This window comes from Gallus gallus, chromosome 7, assembly GCF_016699485.2.
Source record: "Gallus gallus isolate bGalGal1 chromosome 7, bGalGal1.mat.broiler.GRCg7b, whole genome shotgun sequence".
Taxonomy (NCBI): domain Eukaryota; kingdom Metazoa; phylum Chordata; class Aves; order Galliformes; family Phasianidae; genus Gallus; species Gallus gallus.
The window spans coordinates 29,689,786-29,709,371 of record NC_052538.1 but is presented as its reverse complement, the minus strand read 5'-3'; the positions used below and the strand labels follow the sequence as shown (position 1 = coordinate 29,709,371).

Below are 19,586 nucleotides of genomic sequence, written 5' to 3'. Positions count from 1 at the left end.
CAAAGCAGCATTGCATCCACTGAGCACAAACATGCCTCAGTGAATAGAGCTCCCTAAGCTTATTTAGCACTGTACACTGCAAAATATGCTAAACAAAGAGCAAATTGCTGCTCTAAAGAGCTTGCAGACATAAGAACCTGTATCCATATGATACAGTGAATAATCTGTGCCAGATAAGCCTTCTAGCTGAAATGTTCTGAAAAAGTTCTTAATTGGAAGGAATGAGGGGACGTAAGTGGGAGTTATGTGTATATCATTAGCAAGAGAACAAATGTCTCCAGCGTTAACTAATGTTGACTACAATAAATTAAAATAAAAAGGAGCAAACTGACACTTGATTTGAAGCTTGGGACGAGTGTTAATTTGAATTTTCTTGCAGCACCTGGCTTGTTTCATAGTCTAAGGATTACTTAATTGGACTCTTTGTACTTCAATTTTTTATTTTAAGAAATGTCAGGTTATTACAAGTTCCAGAACTAAATAATGTGAAAAAAATCCTTTCAAGTCAGATACTGTTACAATTTGTTATTCTGCGACTAGGGATGGAGTTTGACTTGCCCATCCCCTGTTAAACATCCCCAGCTCAGCATCTGCTTTTGTGGATCTAAGCATTGCCTTCAGCTCTCCTTCACAAATCTGTTGCTGCTGATGGGCACCCTCTGCTGCCTTTGAGCTTGCGGCTCTTTCTGGGAGGTGACTTGCTGCTACGTGAGTTCTGCTTTCAAAACACTGCAGAATGGATGGGGGAGAGGCTTTGCTCATCTGCAACTTCTAAATGCAGGTGACTGTCTAAGGAATGAACGTGACACGTTCATCTACTGAGGCACATCTTTGATGTGTGAGGAAAGATACAAAGGAGAGGAAAGTACATTTAAATTTGAACTATTGCTTTGACATGACACTGATTAGTATAGCATTAAATTAACATACTTTGTAGATAGTTCTCAAGAGCTGAAGTAGCAGTGCTGCTTACGTACCCTTTGAAATCAGTTTTAAGGACTGCTGGAGAAATTACAAGATAAATAATATTACATTAAAGTACAAGGACAGACCATTCAGAATTTTCCTTTTTCATACTCCAGAGGCAGGTAAGAAATTTCATTTCCTAGCAGAAAAAACAGAATGAACTTCTCTAAGATGACAATTACTCTCAAAATCTCCTGTTTGTTTCAAGTTAGTGTTCTCTGTTCTTTGATTTAGTGCTCCTACAAGCTGCAGTCTTTCTTCCGCTTTGGGGAGGAGAATTCAGTACTTATGGAGAGACCTTAGATTGACTCTGAGCTCTCCATGTTTGGGGAGTTTGCAGGTTGAAATGCTGCCACACACAGTAGACATTTCTCATCTCAGTTCATTCCCCCCAGTGAGGCAGGTCTTATCTTCTCACCACAACATATATCTGAGTGATGGGTGGTTGTGGGTATAATAAGTCTCATGGCTGCTTTTTCCATAAGTAATCTGAGCAACCTGACCATAAATAATGTCAAAAAACATGACCTTTGTCCCTAATCCTGCCATTTTGAAAAAGCATTTTGAGGGATATGTTTAAATGAAACATTTCTATATCCTACAAGAATGTCTAATTTACGGTGCACTCCTTGCTTCTGTACACTTTTAAAGTAATAACATTGGCAGCTCAAGCAAGCAGAGCTATTCAGTTCTGTGCGGATCTTGGGATACAATGAAATTATGATGTCAAGAAAATTCAACCCTTTCTTTAGTCGACCAAAAATATTGTCAGAAACAAACAAGATCTATCTTTTGCTAGTGACCCAAGCATCCTTCTTGGATGTAATGATGCAAGTTGAGAATATTGTTTTATCCAATACCACTTCAGCTGTAGAATTCCATATAATGCATTTCAAAATACATTTGATATTTGAGTTTCTTGCAATTTTCTATGATGTCCATTGTAGCAAATATTTCTGAGACAAACAAGCAATAAACCTGTCACTGAATGAATTCTGTTTGTTCAAAAATGTAATGACTGTCCTTGCTACAAAAGCTGTCCCTTCAGCTTCACAAAAGATGAAAATGCAGAAAGAGAAATTGAACTCATAATAAGATTCTGTAAGCACTTGTATTTTAAACCTAATATTTTGGCAAAGTGTATGTGACAAGTACAATAATTTAGAATACTTTTTTTTTCTAATGATAAATGAGATAAATGATAAATGTGAGATGGGATAAAAATTGGAAACTTTTCTCTTGTAATGTATATATGTTAATGTATTATAGCTGACATAAGGGAATATTTGCTGGAAATTAGTCTTTGGGTTCAGGGTGCCTGTGATTAAACCAGAATTGGTGAGGTGAATGGAGACTTTTGTCATGTTGTCAATAAGGGAGCTTGTTGCTTCCAGCATTAGCACAGAATGTTTAAAATGGGGGCTAAGTCCATCCAGGAGAGAAAATGATGCTTATTTGCGATAATTCTACTACAGTATCATGAGAGAAAACTTGTATTGCAAGTTTGCCTTTACCATCTTGAAAGTTAACAAAATATAAGTTGGTGGCAGAGAGCCTGGAGTTGCCATAGGCAGTGCTGACCAAAGCAGCCAGTTCCATGGACTCCTCACCTGGCACTCCCACTGTGAATTTGTCTGCAATAGTTACTTTCGATCAATCAACACGGCCTTGCAGGTTCATGTGTGGAAGCAATAAGGAGAAGAAAACAAGTGCAACATCTGCATGGGAGCTTTCAAATGACAAGCAAATGGCTAAGAAACCACCGACACGAACCAATTCCTGCCAAATGGGCATACGCAGAATGCATCCCACACGTCACTGCAGGGATGCAGGGAAGACAACATTCAAACCCTTCATAAAGTTGTAGCATTTCCATATGTATAAAGGAAGAAGTAACTACAGTATTTTATGTATTTACAGTTATGGTTACAATTTTCCAGGCAAGTAAAAGCCTGCGAGTTCGTCAGGAGGCACATCTGTTATGGTAGAACGTAATATTTGGTCAAGCTAGGAGGCCTGGGGAAGGATTCAGGAGAAAATTCTCAAGTGTGATCCAGGGAAGCTCTGCAGGAGGGCTCTCACGCTGGGGGTAACCTCTGTTGCAATGGGCTATTGTTCATTTGCTTAAAACGAAGAAAGTTTACAGCTCATGCTGAATCTCATGTGATAGATGAGACTGCAATGTGGACATTTCTGTCTATGTACTTGCTGGAAGGAAGGAGACTCTGCTGTGATTTTTAGAATGATCTTTCTTAGGTAAATTCAGTGCTATTAGTGATTTCCAGTTTTTCATTCTGCTCATTCACCATTGCATTATCCCTGTCATATAAGGATGTAACTATCCTAGAATCAAGGTTTATGCAATGGTTTTATAAGCTGATGTTTTTCCAGTATTTGAGACACAAATGTCTTGCTAAACTTCCTTTCAAAGACTGTTTTCTTCCATTTTCTTTCCCATCCCTACTGAGATTTCTAGGCACTACAGAAAACTGAAAACAGCAGTAAGAAAATGCAGTGTGTGGTGTGCCCCCATCAAGTTTTTGTTCCTTTGCTCTTTCTGTAAATAACATAGAGTTTGCCTTTTTTTTTCTCCTCACAAACAGGCAACTTGTGCTGCCCTGGAAAAGAGAGGGGAGTTGGGTATAATCTCATAAAAATGCAGCATAAGCTGCATTTCCAGTTAGTCAAGGCAACAGCATTAAGTACAAACACAGATTTCAAGTACCATTCTTGTGTATTCTGTCAGTCTGAAATTCCCAAACAATCTTACGAGTTGAAATAATTCAGATTATAAAGCTAGATTCATAGGGCAGCTGCCCTTTGCCTCTGCACAAGGCTAAACCCCGTTACCAAACAGATATTAAAATCTGTATGCTTTTTCAATTTGCCCACAAGCTGTCCAAACTGTATTAGAGATGCCTGACATCACCGGTCAGTCCTTATAGCCCTGCCAAAGCTGCTTATAGCATTCTGGCCAACTGCAATTTGCTGAGGGACTTCCTGGCTTCCCGGTGTGTGCAAGAAATATCAAATACACTATAGAAAGGTGTACGCTGGTTAGGGCTGTGGGATTGGGCTGGACTGTGGCCATGTTTCAGCAAGTTCTGCTGTATAGATGTCCATTAGGTCAGGGCTTTAGGGTCATAGGTCTGTGCTTATAGATACAGCTTGTAAGAGTATGTAAATGAATAGATAAAAGAGAATGAAGGTATATATATGTATTCATACTTGAACAGTTTTATATTTGGACAGTACAGAGTTAACCTAGCTGTTACTGACTGAAATGGAGCACCGAAGAGATAACCTCACCCTCCTGTTAACCTTACTACTGCCTCAGCAGTCTCAAGAGCTCCTGTAGCAGGCAGAATCAAACATCTCTTATTAATTCCCTCTGCTTCCTGAATTACTGAATGAAATTCTGTGACCTTCATTATGCAGGAGGTCAGACTGAGGATAATGATGGTCCTGCTGCCTGTGAATTCTAGTACTTCTGCAGTTTTAGAGGGTAAAGGATCAGGAATCTCTTTTTGGTGTCATGCCCTGGTAGCACCTCTCCTTGTTATTCAGCTCCATAATGCAATGAAGTAACGGTATCGCTAGTTTGGTACTCAGAGGGAAAAGATTTGCAGCAATTTATTCTTCTTTGTAAGCAAACAACCAGAGAAAACATGGTCTGGCATAACTTCAGTTATGATGGGCAAGATGGTGGTGAGAAACCAGTAATAAGTGGCTGCTTCCACTAATGGCTCCTCTTTCGCAGTGTCTGACGGTGTATCTCAATTTCATCACCAGTAGCTTGAGGCTAATAGTCTATACCTTTCCTGAAGTACTTTGCAATCTAGTGCGAGTGCTCTGGAGGACAGGGTATCATTATGGTATGTCACTTATTTTATGAGCAAAAGTCACTAGCAATAATTTGACACATGGGCAAACTTCATCATCCCCTGCGGAGCAGTGCGTGAAGAGTAGCTGGAAGCAGTGTGCGAAAAGTCACCAGGGAAGCACAAGCAGTTCAGAAACAGCCATGGCAGAAAAGTTTCACTGTCTCCTAATGCAGCCACTGATTGCCTTGAGCTCCTCTCCTTCCCCTGACTTTGTGGATGGAGGGATGAGTGGCTGTACCCTTAATAGAAATGGGCTAGCTTTAGTATTCTTTTGACCTTTGTGTTGGAAGAAAATACCATGTTCAGAACACCAATTTCAAAACACAAATTTCTAAAAATGTATGAACAGTGAGTGATTTTTTTCACCAGTAAAAGGGCTGTTTCAAAGATCAGAGATGCTTTTCTATTTATTTTGTGTTCTGCTGGTTTGTAGAAAATCTGTCTGTTCCTGTTCTCTCTTGACTAACTCGTCAGATAGTGAATTATCTTGTCTGCTTGTATTAATAGCATTGATTTATGGTAAATGTTATAACACAGTGTGACTCGCCTGAGTTTTCTCATGCCTTTGGTGCAGGACTGTCACAATGAAGCCTTAAAGGATGTGTGTCTTTTGATTCACTACTCTATCAGCACTCTGCTGATTCTCCAGCAATTTTTAGAGCTGTTTTATCTTTGCTGTGTGTTGCTTGTGCTTGTGCTTTTGCTGTTAGATTCCAGTGGAATTTTCACACTGATCTGTCAAAGACCAAGGTGATCTGCTATGAATAAAAGAAAAAAAGATAGAGGGAAAGTGGGACGTTTGAAACAGGCTAGCTTGTTGCATCATGTTCTTGACATTAGGAGAAAACTCAAGAGAGAAACATGGGGAAAACGCACAGTTGACTTTTTAACTATGGATTTTCCAAGACAGAGAAGCATTCCAAAGGTGTTGTGGGGAACTGAACAAAAAAATTGGTTTTCCAGGGCTATCCCAATCAAGGCAGATCTTGCAATGAGTCTAAGATAGGTACCCTTATCTTTGTATTGTATCCAGTAGATTAAAGGGGATAATCATTATTTTCTTTTTAACTTTTCATTGTAACTTGCCAGTTTAAAAATTATCAAATGTCTTGCTGAAATGTATTGGACTTTTAATTCTTTAATCTGGAAAGTCTCTTAGAGAGGACTTTATAGCTGAAATAAGAAAAGGATGACATGTTGTGCGCACAGACATTTCTTATTCAGCTCTGTCTGCAGTATTTGTGTCCATTGTGGGATGTTTCGGATTGTGCTACTGGCACACCACACAAACATTACTTTTTCCTGGACGAACTGGCATAAATGCTGTGAACATATTCTGAAATGGGAGATTCCTTTAAAGAGGAGCTATAGGACATGAGCAGGGTGAAACACAAGCAAGGAGCTTATTCTGGCTCTGACTTTCCAGCTAGGTTTTCAATATTGCAGTAATAGTAATACTTAACCCACAAGGATCTGTGAATCATATTTGAATGAAATTACAATGTATGAATATTTTGCCAGATTTCTATTAGCAATTTTGAAGTTATACATTTCTTATCATATGAAGCATGCTAAAATTGGTCCAGAGCTCCTGTTTGCCTGCTTTATTTTAACTGAAATTGACAGCTAGATCTGGTAGAAGCAATCTGAATTGAAATTAAAAGGCCCCCCCCTACCTTTTTCTGTAAAATAATTAATTTATTTTGTTGATGAACTCCATTTGCAAAACACTCCAAGTCTTGTTAAACAAAAATAACAATCTAATTGATGCCCACAACATTCATATACCTGAGACAAACGCCGCGTTATGAATTCAGGAGCTAGGCTGTACTCTCATTCTGTCTGTCCCCCTCATTTTCTGTGTGTATACACATGCACATTACTGTAAGTGACACATCATTGTTTTAAGGGCAGAATTTGGTTCTGAGTTTGGTTCAGTGTGTTGGTGGAACTAATGGCTATAATATTTCTTTTAAATGCTACATTCAATCTTCTGCTGCTTCTTTTTTTGCCCTCTGTGTAAGGAATAACATTTATAGTTAATAGGCTACCAGGTAAGACATGATGGTAGTGACTGCATAAGTTTAGAAAAGCTGAAAGCTAAAGTTAAAAGTTTTGGATTATCCATACAGCAGTCAGTTCTTGTGTTGTTGATGAAGGAAAAGTCATTCTGCAGTAGGAAGAGCACATCTTTTGGTTAAAGGTCCATACCAGGTACTCATGAAAGTGTAAAAGACTTCATTTTACTGATGAAAATAGTAGTCTTGGCACCAAATCTTTGATACTGTCACATCTGAACAGAACCCATCCATAAAGCTTATGCATTAGACTGGTAAAGCTTAAATATTGAGTGTATAAGAGAGGAAGGAAAATCATGTGAAAGTGTGGTACACGGTGTCACTTTCCTGATCTGTTCCTGTGTGTGTGTGATTCGCTGCATGCTGCATACTGAGGAAGATATGCAGCAGGATCATTTCTGGTATCCTTCATGCACCATATGCTGCAGTCTGTAGCAAAAGAGGCTTAGAAATGACAGATTGGAAATCTTGGCTTTTACAGTCTCCGTGCTCTGTGCTTCAAGACGGTGGGATGTATCTGTGTGGCTGCTGGGTTCCTCACATCCCTGAGCTTTCCACTTGCAGCAGGGATAGAAGAGGAACAGAGTGGTGAGAATGGAAGAAATCTGAGGGAAATCTTGGCTTCTGTAGGACTGTATATCTTCAGCTGTCACTGCCCTGTGGTAGGGGCAGTCCCAGTATAGTGAACACCACCCCATCTGTGTCTGGACATAATACCTCTCATGTTTGTGCAGAGTAGAACAGTGAGTCAGGAGCTGCTTGGCTCAGAAAAGCTTTTTTGGCAATAATTAATCAGGGTTTTTTTTTTTAGTTTTTTTTTTTTAATGTGGGACTCTATACAAAGAACAAGGAGATGCCAAGGAGATGCTGTTCATTGCATGCTTCTGGTTATGCTGTTTTTCCAGATACCTACATGACTAATAAATGTAGCTTTGCGAAAGAGGAGCATAGTGTATAGAACAGTAACAAACATTTTTTCTTATCATGGCCTTTGGAAAGACTGTAGAATCATATATGCTTATCTTGACCCTCCTGATTTATTTAATATGTATTTAAAACCTAATTTAGCATAACTTAGGTCACTTCATATTTGTGCAGAAAACATCTACAACTACATTTAATGAATTTGTAGGACGTAAATTCACTAAAAACAGCAAGAAGACTAATTGAGTGAGACTGGGTTATGAATCAGACTTAAACCCATCTAGATTGTTTTTTTATCCTTTTTTATTATTCCCTCCCACTCTTCTCTTGAAGGTCCTTTAAAAGGTTCCTGATGTTCGTCCAGTGATTCGTAACTCCTACACTGAGTTAGAGGAAAAATGTAGGCTACCATCTGAGGCTGTACAACTGGCAGTCTGATGCCAAGCCAATAGCCTGGGAGTTTAAATCTGGACTGGATACTTCATGGCCAAAAGAAGCCTTATTCATGTGTGTGCATGTGCACATTGTTGTGACTTCATGCTGTCTTTCTCTGTGCTAAGAAGTTGTCTGAGTGATTTGTGGGCTTGTGTCAGAAGTAATGATGGTAAACTCCTTCCATGATTATTATTTCCCCAAAAAACTCATGAGCCCTTAAATGCTGTTGAAAACATTGTGATGGGGTGTATCAGAACTTCGCAGGTTGTCACGTGTAGTTCTTACATCTGTAGCACAGAACTGAAAGGTAAATGCAGTAAATCTACCTCTTACTGTTACACTAGAAAACTGGTGAATAAAGCTCATTGTTGCCCAAGGAAGAGGAATATTTGTTTGGTTGGAAGATTCTTTGAACTCTGAGGCAAACTTAAACCTTTTTTTTTTTTTTTTCATTTTTGTTCTCAACTCTGGAGACAGATTCTGAGATCATCTCACTATCATAGCACCATCTTTACTTGGGAGACACAAAGCAACTGAAGATTTAAACTCTATGTTGCATAGCTGTCTTGTTGATATTGATAAACAGCTATAAGAAGGCAACGTATGTTCTCCAAACAGATTTTTATCTCTTAGATTTCTTTTCAATCAAGCCTCCAATTTCATAAATTTATCAAATGAACATAAACCATCTGCTAGTTATTCTCTTCCCTGTGGAGTCTGCTTCTTATGAAATGTTATTTCTATTCAAATAGTAACTTCTGGAGTATCATTTTTGCAAAAGAACAAATTGTCTGTTGAATTAATGAACCTTGGATGTGAGCACACACAGTTAAAGATACAACACTTCCATAGAAACCTCCTGCTTTAAAATATAATTCTCACAAATCTTCCCTGTAATAATGGATGATATGCAGGTTTCATGGTATTATTACAATCCTAAAAATATGCAATCGTAAGTGACAGTAAAATTATTAGGTGCTAATCCTACCCTGGCATTGTGCTATCTATATTGCTCACTTTGCGGAGCTGGTAATCCAGACCTGCACAACTGACCTTGTCCCAGAACTGAGGGATGCTGCCTGTGAGCCTGGTGTGGAAAGTTGGTACGTTGCTTTTGCTCCTATTCCCAGCATTGCCCCAGAACAGAGTTCTGGCCACAGTGAGATCTGTCTGCTCTAGAAGAGACAATGGAGAGGCTTTTCCTCCAGGTGAGTGAGGAAGTAGCAAATGCAGTTACCTCCAGTAAAGAGAAGGGTTCTTCAGGGTTAGACCCCGCCTTCCTATCCTAAGATAAGATCACACAGGCTAAGGAGTGCATCCCCTACCTACAGTCTTCTAAAACCCCATTGATCCTTTCCCCCAAAATATCTCATGAAATTTCATTATTCAGTTTTGACATTTTTTGCTATCATAGGTGTCTTCCTTGGGAGCAATAGTTGTTTCTGTACCCTTGAATTTCTGTTTCAGTCTTCTATGTTCATCCTCTTAAACACTGCGTTGGCTAGAATCCTAGAAACAGGGAGAATTTTTTTTGTTCATGAAGATGTAGGAAAATGTTTGTGCTCAAAATTAATAACTGTGGGCATAATTTCTTCCTGATCTCTACGACAGGTTCCACACAGAATTACTCGAGGCTTCTGTAGAGCCCATCACAGCTGCCAAACTATATACGCCAACATATATATGAATGGTAAACTGACATCCTAACTTTAGAAGAGACTGTCAGTAAACTTTTTAGAGCTGTATTACTCTGAGAGGCAGAGAATCAGACTCCAGCTAGGTCTGTAGCTGAGCCAAGCTGTAGACTTCCCCCTCCTCTGGGTGAGCTCCCACAGAGGTTTTCTTCACTTTCTCATGTTTCTGCTGCCTGGGTGAGAGTGAAAAAAAATAGTTATAGAACAGTGTGCTGTAATTCTTAAAGGAGAAAATTTGCTTTACGGCAGGGTACAAGTTGGTTAATAAGTTTAACATACAATGTTACAGATGATATATGGAGTTTCTGAGCCTGTCTTTGAGCATGAGCAATGAACTTGTGTGAGGAAGCCAGCTGTGTGTTTCAGAGTGCAGTTCCAAAACCTGCCCTCCCGCCACCCCTCCACCTCCCCCCCAAAAAACCCAAATCTGACCAAAAAATAAAATATAAAAACAGGAAAGTGTATTAGTTTTATCTATCATATACTGAGAAGTGGTGTAAAAGGATCATTGAGGGTAGAGCTCTTCTGCACATCATCTGTTACATTGACCTTCCAATGCAATAGCTGCATGCAATGAGATTTGTTTCCGGAGAACCCTTTGCTTAGAGCAGGGTTAGTAACTGCAGTACTGCTGTGGTTTATGGCCTCCAAATGTTCCTTTGACAACATTATTGGGATCTATTTTTCACAGTATCTTAGCAGTTCTTATTTTATGTGAATTGGGTCACTCTTATAATTTTAATCTACATTGTTTCTTTGTAAATGATTCAAAGGAGAAAAGCAGATCACTTTTGAGCACCCTGAAGTATTGATTTAAAATTCATGGCACAACCACAGCTAGAGTCTGTAGTTCTGTGAGCAGCCATTGCTCAAAGGCAGGAAAGGCTGATACCAGTTGAGCGAGAGTTTGTTGGTTGTTCTGCCTGGTATCCTCTGTGTCATGGTAGTTGTTTCTTTCAGGAGTATTATCAGACCCTGTCAAGCTTGAAAGCCTGGTGTTGAAAGTGACCTTTTCTGGGCATTCTATAGGAATGAAATGAGTTAAATTAAATATCTTAATGGACTTGCTGGGGATAGAAACAGGTTGTGAGGTTATTTCCTGTGAAAAGCATCACAAGATTTGTTGTCCAAATGCCAGAATTATTAAAATTATAAAAATAAGGTGAGTCAAATTTTTATGGTTCTATGGACTCTTCAAAATTTTTGAGTGTTTCTGACACCATTAATTATCTCCGTGAACTCCTGGGGCTTTAGATGGTTACGTGTCTGCAGGATTAGACTCCTAAATCTGATTCTTGCAAAACCAGAAAAATGTAGTATTCTTCAGCCTTTCGCCCCAATTCCAGATCAATGTCTCCTAAAAATGTTTGTGTATTATAGTTTAAAAAAATAGTAAATAAGATTGATAATATAATTCTTGGACTCGCTGCATGCTCTTTCTCCCCTTAGTCATTAGGAAAATATTTTGTCTGACTGATCGTGTTATAAATTGTGTTATTTCAAACCACAGATATTGACAATTAGTATAAATCAAGCTGAAGGGGTAATTAAAATTTAATTTGAAGTTTGTCGGGGTCTTTGAAAGCATATCCTGAGGGCCAACTGTGTTGCAGTTGTGGCTTGTTTCCAGCTGATTTGGGGCCAAAAATTGACATTGTTGCTCTGTCCTTTTAAAAAAAAAATAACTCCCAGGCATTTCAGAGAGTGAGTGTTTGTTGAATAGAGATTCAGTGGATTTGCCTACAAATGTGGGTTGTGGGAATGGTGGTTAGAACCGAGACTGTGCTAACCAGTATTTCTCTCTGATTGCTTCTAATTTTCTTACCATTGTTGGCAAATTCCACGAGTAGCGTTGTTACCAAGTATGTTCTAACAGCTTTGCTAAGGATGATGGACTTTTGAGGAAGTGGGATGATTTCCTAAGTTTCTTCTTCACCAACTTGATGATCACACGTGAAAAAGTGAGGCTGTATATTGAGACTGAGCTTCCATTCTTGAATTTGCCTTGGAGTTCTTCAGTCAGCTCGCTGAACAGGTAACACAGTCTGAACAGAGACAGCTCTTTCATATACACTAGGGTATGGCTTGAAACCATATATGATGCAGGTGGCTAGTTGCTATTATAGAGTATCCTGAGTTAGAAGGAACCCACAAAGATCACCCAGACCAAATTCAGGAGTGCATGGAATCAATAATGTGATGCAGTTTTACCATAGCCTTAAACTAAAATATAGCTGTTACACTTTCTTTTATAGCAGTGTGGTTTACAAAGTATCAAATACTCTAGAAATGCATGGGAGAATGTACTTCTATAGCAAACACAAAAAATCTATGAGCTGAGTGATGTCTCCTTAGGTTCTCCTCCTACATACTCTTATACATGTTTCACTTCTTATTCATCGTGCCTTTTCTCATTGGCACCAGCCAGCCTTTTTGCAGTACATAATAAAACATTGATTTAAGTCAGCAAATTCAAGGCTTTACTGACTCCAGCATAGTTGTACAGATATTATTCTGAAGAGAATTGGCTCTCCATCAAAGAACACACGATGTAATTCATTGTAAGCTAAACCCTAAGCTGATGCAGCCCCGAGCCTGTGTAGGTAGATGTCTATGTAGTAACCAAAGTAATTTATTCATGAGAAAAAACCCCAAACCATTGCTTGCTTTCAGCTCTCTGTTTGCTCCTGGCTAGCTCAAGTATTGATGCAAATTTTCGGTATGAGTTTAACTGCTCAGCAACAATTTTAAGATATAAGCAAATAACTATTAGTAATACTAATTTTCAATTAGTAATAAGCAGAGCAAAAAGACAGTGACTTACAGTTTGTCATAACTACTTATGGTATACAGTCAGAAAGCCAGGATATACTTGGGAGTTAATAATTCTAATATCCATTGGTTGATTTCAGTGGAAAACGCAACCCAATAGACCAAACGAAACCCTCAAAGTTATCTTAGGTCACTTTCTTCCTGCTCCTGAATGTGTGAAAACAAATAAGAGACCATTGGATCTAATTATTGCCCGGGCATATTCCACAAATGTATTTTAATTTTTTTTAAAATTAAATTTGCTACAGAGTCTGGTGACTGGATGAAAGTATTCAATAGTCAGGATATTAACTGAGTTCTACTGTTCACAAATAAGGAATTGTTGTTACACTAGATAGTTTAATGAAAATGTCATCTCAGTATTCAGAAGTGGTCAAGAAAGAATTGAATTTAGAATAGACATTTGCTGGCCCCTGCAGAGCCCTTGCTCTGACCAGTTTGGTTCACCTAGGACATGAAAGACAGGCTGTATTTTGTCATAAGTCACATTGCTGTAAGTTGTTCTTATCATATGCTCTAAGATTTCCTCTGATTCTTTTTGTCTCGATGTATACAAAGAAGACAAATCAAACAAAGCTGACTGTAAGTAAGAAAGGGGATACATCTTCTTGGAAACATGTTCCTAAACATCCTGTAATGATTCTGGAAAAACACAGCTAAATCTAACTGACTCCAACAGCTGTGTTTTTCCTTCCACCAAGATATGTCTGCTCCTTTCATCACAAGGGAAGGGGCATGGCTGGGATAAGGGCACGTTTTCAGAACCTGTGGTTTGCAACATGTGAACTAGAGTTAATTTTACTCAGGTGCACAACCCGATGGAAGTCAGTGAAGCTGCTCCTGTGTGTGTTGTCTGGCACTTGCTCCAGCTGACTAATAGTTTGTCAAAAGCATTTTGATTCTTCTAATAGATAGTATTATGTGCTATTTAAATTAATTTATGCTTAACTTGTGAACAGTGAATATATGGAATGTAATCCCCAGTGAGAGAATTCTTTATACTTGGCATGTGGCTATTCTTGCAACATGAAAGACCCTCTAAAGCAGCTACTGGGTTGATTTCTTGCACTTTGGCTCACCTTCTGCGCACTGTCACAGTCCATACAGCAAAATGTGTTGAGAATGCATTTGGTATGATGGGGTCAAAGAAATTGCCCTTAGAAAATTAAAACCTTAATCATTTTGCTTAAAGATGATGATTAATCCTACCAGGACTCCTATTGTGTTTATTAACTGTGATAAAATATTGTACAGGATAATGAACTTTTTACTACGTCCAGTTCAAGAATGAGTACATATCTGAAGATTGATTTCATGAATAAAAACTGGCACCAGTTGAGATATCAGTGTGATAGGGTAGTATCTATGAAATCAGTGTGATATGAGATCCCTTATCTTACAGTGATAACTGCATGTAACCTAAGAACTTTTTCAGCACGATTGGCAACTTTAATTACATTGGCATGGCCATTGGAGTATTTGAGTGTCAGATGATTAGAATTGATGAACCTTGGTTAATGAAAAGCCCTAAAGGTTAGTCAGTTGTATTTATATAATTGAAGACAATCTCAATAAATTGATAAGTGTTTTTTTTTTTTTAATTTCAGCTTTTGTTTTATTACTCAGCTAAAGACGAAACTAAAATTTCTCCATGTTCCGTCCAGTTAAGAGGTTTATTTAGATGGGATTACTGATTTTAAAAGTGTTTTTCAGTCCTTCAGTCATCCACTATAATAAGTTTGATTATGCCCTTGTTTATGCCCTGCATCACCCCATTGACTTCTCCGGCTTAATGCAATTGTAAATGAGGGAAGAGTATGGCTTCATAATAGGAATGACAAATGCCATATTAGTGCAGTGGCTGAACTGGCTGCCAAGGCATGCAGATATTTCACTCATTTCATTGAGTTAATGTTGTTACAGAAAAGGCAGACATGAAGACAGTAATTTTAGCAATTAAGATGGTCTAGATGTGAAGTGATTCATAATATGCTTGTTTCTATCTCATCAAAGCAGATACTAGGTGTTATTATCTATGAATGCTAAATACAGTGATTAATTACACTGATGTACAAGAAAACAAGATTACTTGGAGTTTTATGATAAGAAAATGCTGATTCCCTTTTTCACTATAATAAATGGTTGTGCCTTCCCTTTCTTGCCTGTGTTTAGATGTATTGAGATAATACTAATTACTTTGTGATAAGTTATATGTACAAATGAGTATGGCCAACAAATGCATAGATTTCAGAGCATCTCTTTTTAGTCCACTGAGAGTAGGAATTTGGGACTATTAATGTAGACTCATAGCGAAAGAATAGAAAATATAATACCCTTCCTTTGGGGCCAGGGCTCCTGGCATATAATCTAAGTCCTGGAATAATGCAAAAATGCTGTCAAATTAGAGTCAGTTCAGAAAAAAAATGTAAGCCACCCACTGTCTTTCAGTAAGCTGCTTTAAATGGAGAGAGCTGAATTGGAGATAGAGTCCAAAAATGCTGGATCCCTGTGCCAGGCTGGCTGGTGGCCAGGCTGAATGTTTGGGAAGTCAGGGCCCGTCGGGCTTCCCTGGGCCTCCGTTTTCAAACCCAAATCACATTTAGTTTAGGTAACTCATGCTGCAATTGCACAGGGTTGTGCAAGTTTGGCGGTGCTGGCTGAAACACACACATATGCACAAAGTAAAATTATCTAGGTAGAGAAAATAACTAACTTCTCTCCACTGAAGAGATTATGGGATGGGTTACATTTTAACTCAGTCTCTGGGCTCCAGAAAATGCCATTTTATCCCTCATTTCCCTGCAGGTTCCTCTCAGGCTGCTGTAATACAGCAAGGCTGCCTGGGCTGGACCCACCACATGGCACATGAGAGGCAGAGGGAGGCTGCTTGCAGCTGCAATTTCACGTACTCATTAACTACGTAATCTTTAATTTTATCCACCGTCTAGTTGCTTTAGTGGCAATATGTACTCAAGCTTGTCTTCGGAAAAAATGCGGTTAATGCTATTCTTAACGCATAATTGTGTATGGCCATGGGAAGCTCTTTAGTTTTACTTTTCTGGCCAGATAGTATTTGGCTCACTCTGTAACAGCACATTGTCTACAGAGGCCAATGTTTCTCTAGAAAGTGGACGCTTCAGAATTTCATTGTCAGTTTAAAGGCAACTGTCTCCAGATCTCAGTCTCATCAGTCTGAAATATGTCTGAATCGATGCTTATCTAATAGGCATTAAAACCTTGATTTTGGTTTTATATGTGTGAAACTGAGGGGAAAAATAAAGCAGCATCTCAAAGAGCAAATAGGCTATTTTAGCATGTGCGTGATGTGAATGTCTTCTGCAAACTATGTCATAACTCCACTGAAGACCATCTTTTTACAAAACGTTTGTTTTAAAAGAAGTAAAATGTACAAATGAAGTCTATTAGGTAAGCGAATAGCTATGCATGTTATGCATTTATAAAAAATACATATATGTATAAATTTACCATAATATACCTCCATTTGCAATAACAAATGAAGTGGCCTGGAAGATGACTGAAAATAGAACAATGTGAGTAGGGGAGTTAAACCCTGATTTGCATCTAAAAAATGTAGCGTATGCTCATTTATGTGCAAATGTAATGGAAAAAGGCTGCAGGTAAAGTGGCGAAAGCCTAAACAAAATAAACACTTAATTTTCTTTTATTGTACTTGGTGACTATTAATAATATTACAGTACTAAGGCAGAAACATTAAACTAAGCAGGGGAGCAATAAATGTTCCTAGACTGTGCAGTGATGTTGATATTAGTGGCTAATAGCTCCAGAGTTCACATAAAATGCAGATTGAAGTACAAAGAAGATGTTTAGTGGAGTCAGCAGTGGCAGTGAACTGTTTACAGGTGAAACTAATAACTTGAGGGCAGACACAGCAGGGACATTTTCTGCAAAAGATATCAAAAAGGGACTTTTTCAAGCACTTAATCAGACTGTCTCTATCCTCAGGGAAGAGATTTGGTAACCCCAGTTTATTTCTCTTCAAAACCAGCTTTTGAAATGATTAATTACAACGTGCTGTATTTCCATTTATAAATATAATGAAAACTGCAAGGACTATAGGCTATGTTGATAAAAAAAAAAAAGCCCACATTGATATAAGAACATCAAGCTGAAGTTATGAGAGATGATTTGATACAACACTATTGGGTACGTGAATGAGAAACTGGATTTAGGGTTAATGAACCGTGATTAAGTTCACTGGCTGTGACACACAGAAGAATGCCATACTTGGCAGCAGTCGTATTGTGTTTTGTTTTGCCTTGCAAGTCTGAATGTTAACCGTTTCCCACATCTTTATGTGAGAGACCATAAAGAAAATACCGACTGCAGAAGAAATAAATAGTCATGTATTTAATTAAGGACAGATATCCTCTTTTCCTGTGGCATTCATGCTGAATGAGCGTAGGCAAAAAAAGAACAAACTTATGCGGTGGTAGATGATCCCCATCTTAAGAGTGATGTGATTTACCACTGCCAGTAGAATAACTAGCATTAGAGATAAGTATAAAATTATGTATAATTTTATTATAAAATTATTATAAAATTATTATAAAATTAGAGATAAGTATAAAATAATGTGAAAAATGCTTTTTCAAATCCTAAAGTCAAGGACAGTTAGAGGAATTGTTATTATTTTTTTTTAATGAAGTGTTGTAATGGTAAAAATGGTGTATTATCCAACTTTTGGATGTGTTACAGAAAAATAAAATCTGTATTTATTGGCCAAAATGGGAGATAAAGTATCATTCTTTTGCCTGACCACTTACTAATTTTTATTGGCATGTGCATTCCTTCATTTTTATTCTTTCTTGAATAGATTTATGATTGGAATAGTATGATTGGTAACCTGAGTCATTAAAATATGTTGTCTGTGGGCACAGTTGCACTGTGTACTGATAAGTGCATCTCTCGTAATGTACAGTTCTCCAAGACAAGAATATAGTTTGAAGACTGGGGTTATTAGCAGTAATTAAAAACACAAAGAGGCAAACAAATTGCACTGTATACATTATTTTTACTCCAGGTCTGCAGTGAGCCGCTCAGTTGAGTTTCTCGATGCAGGAGGAGGCACAGGGCACAAGTAGGATTTCTTCTGTGTACAAAGACCCAGAGTTCAGTTATCCTCTTAAATATCTCTGGCTTCATATGACTGTATCTAGGAAGAATGGGGAAAAGATAGCTGGTATTCCTAGACATATTGTTTATCTCAAGGGCTAATCTAGAATTAGAAGTGGGAACAAGTCTGTTACAAGTAAATTGGTTAAAAGCTTAAGTTAGTACGATTTCAGACCACCTGTTCTTGCTCCTGTGATGTTCAACCTGGTTTGTCCCCAGAAGATAATCTCAGCAGTAGCTTGTCAGAGTCTGCAGGTCCCCCTTCCACCAGGAGCGGTGCTGCTGGAAGTCCTGGGATCTTCCTCAGGGCTCAGCAATCACAGCCAACCATCACCAGGGCTCTGCCAGCCCCAGCCTGAACAAGTGTGATGTCTGCCTGAACTTGTCTGGAGCACAGCTTTATCTGAGCTAGTTAGAGGTTGCAACAGAGATTCGTTTGGGTTTTCTGCAGTAATTTATTAGCCAGGTTAGAGGTGAAAAACACTGTTTTATGATTGTCAGAGGAAGAGACTAATTCTCCCCTCTGCTCACTCAGACAGATCATCTCTCTCTTTGCGGTCTGTCATTAGCTTGCCTTTCCCTAAGTGCTTTCAGAGCTTATCTTACCTCTTCAGGCCTCTTACGAAGGGCTGACCAGGCTCCCAAACCAGCTCAGCTCCCCACTTGCTTGGAGAAGCACTGAAAGGCAGTCAGACCACTTCTCAGGCCCTTTCTCATGCTATAGGAAAATGCTCAAAAAAGTAAATGCTTAAAAAAGTAAAAAAATATTTCATTGTTCTCCTTCCTTTAAAACACTTATTTACTGCTCCATGTATTGAAAAGTAAATGGTTGGATTAGGGTGGCTCCTATTCTCTGCTTATTCTGTTGCCCCAAATCCACAGCTTACACACCATCAAGGTTTCTGGATAATAACTTGATCTTTTAGATCCTAATACAGCATAACGAACTAAAAGTTATTTCATTCAGCAGAACTGGAAAAAAGTCTTGGCAGTGTGGGGGGAAAAGACATGCATCAGGATCTGGATCATCATCCTTTAGAGTAGAAAATACATCCTGATGATAAGTATTTAATATTTCCTCAGTGACAGAAAATTCTTCTCCCTGCCTTTCAGAAATAGGTGGCTGTCCTTAGCTTACCTCATGGTAGGACTGCAGCCCCTATTTCCGTTTATTTTTTTACAGCAGGATAGCAAAAAGCATTTCAGGGAGGACTGGAGCTTTGTTACATGCTCTGGCAAAGTCCAGTTGCCTGGAAACTGCTCGTGAATTTGGGTCAAATTTTCCTTCTCGTTTCAGGAAATGAAAGAAAGAAAAAAAAAAAGAAAAAAAGAAAAAAAAAGCTAAAGAGCTATGTCATCCAGGGAGAAAGATATGAATATATCCTGCTACTATAAGGTTCAGTTCTGTCCTCTGCCTCAAGAGCATCACAGCCTCTGCGCAATAGGTCATTATGTTGCATGGGGCATCCCAGTTCTTCCTGTTGACTCTCTTCTATTTCATATGAATAATTGACAATCCACTGATGCAGCAATAGGAATCCAAATCTCCCACTTACAGAATAAGAAAATCTTGGCTAATTAAGTATTCTGTGCAAAGTGGTGAAGGCTATACACAAAGG

At 38.5% G+C, this 19,586-nt stretch overlaps 1 protein-coding gene and 1 long non-coding RNA gene across 7 annotated transcripts in view; one reads left to right on the top strand and one right to left on the bottom strand.

Moving 5' to 3' along the window:
- Positions 1–19,586, top strand: part of NCKAP5 (NCK associated protein 5) — a 441,589-nt gene that overhangs the window by 133,596 nt on the left and 288,407 nt on the right. The gene's annotated exons all lie outside the window — the stretch shown is intronic.
- LOC121111339 lies at positions 16,773–18,374 on the bottom strand. The gene is made up of 2 exons (XR_005861710.2): positions 18,146–18,374; positions 16,773–18,007 (listed from the first exon to the last, which is right to left on the bottom strand). It is a non-coding gene; the product is annotated as an uncharacterized LOC121111339 (long non-coding RNA).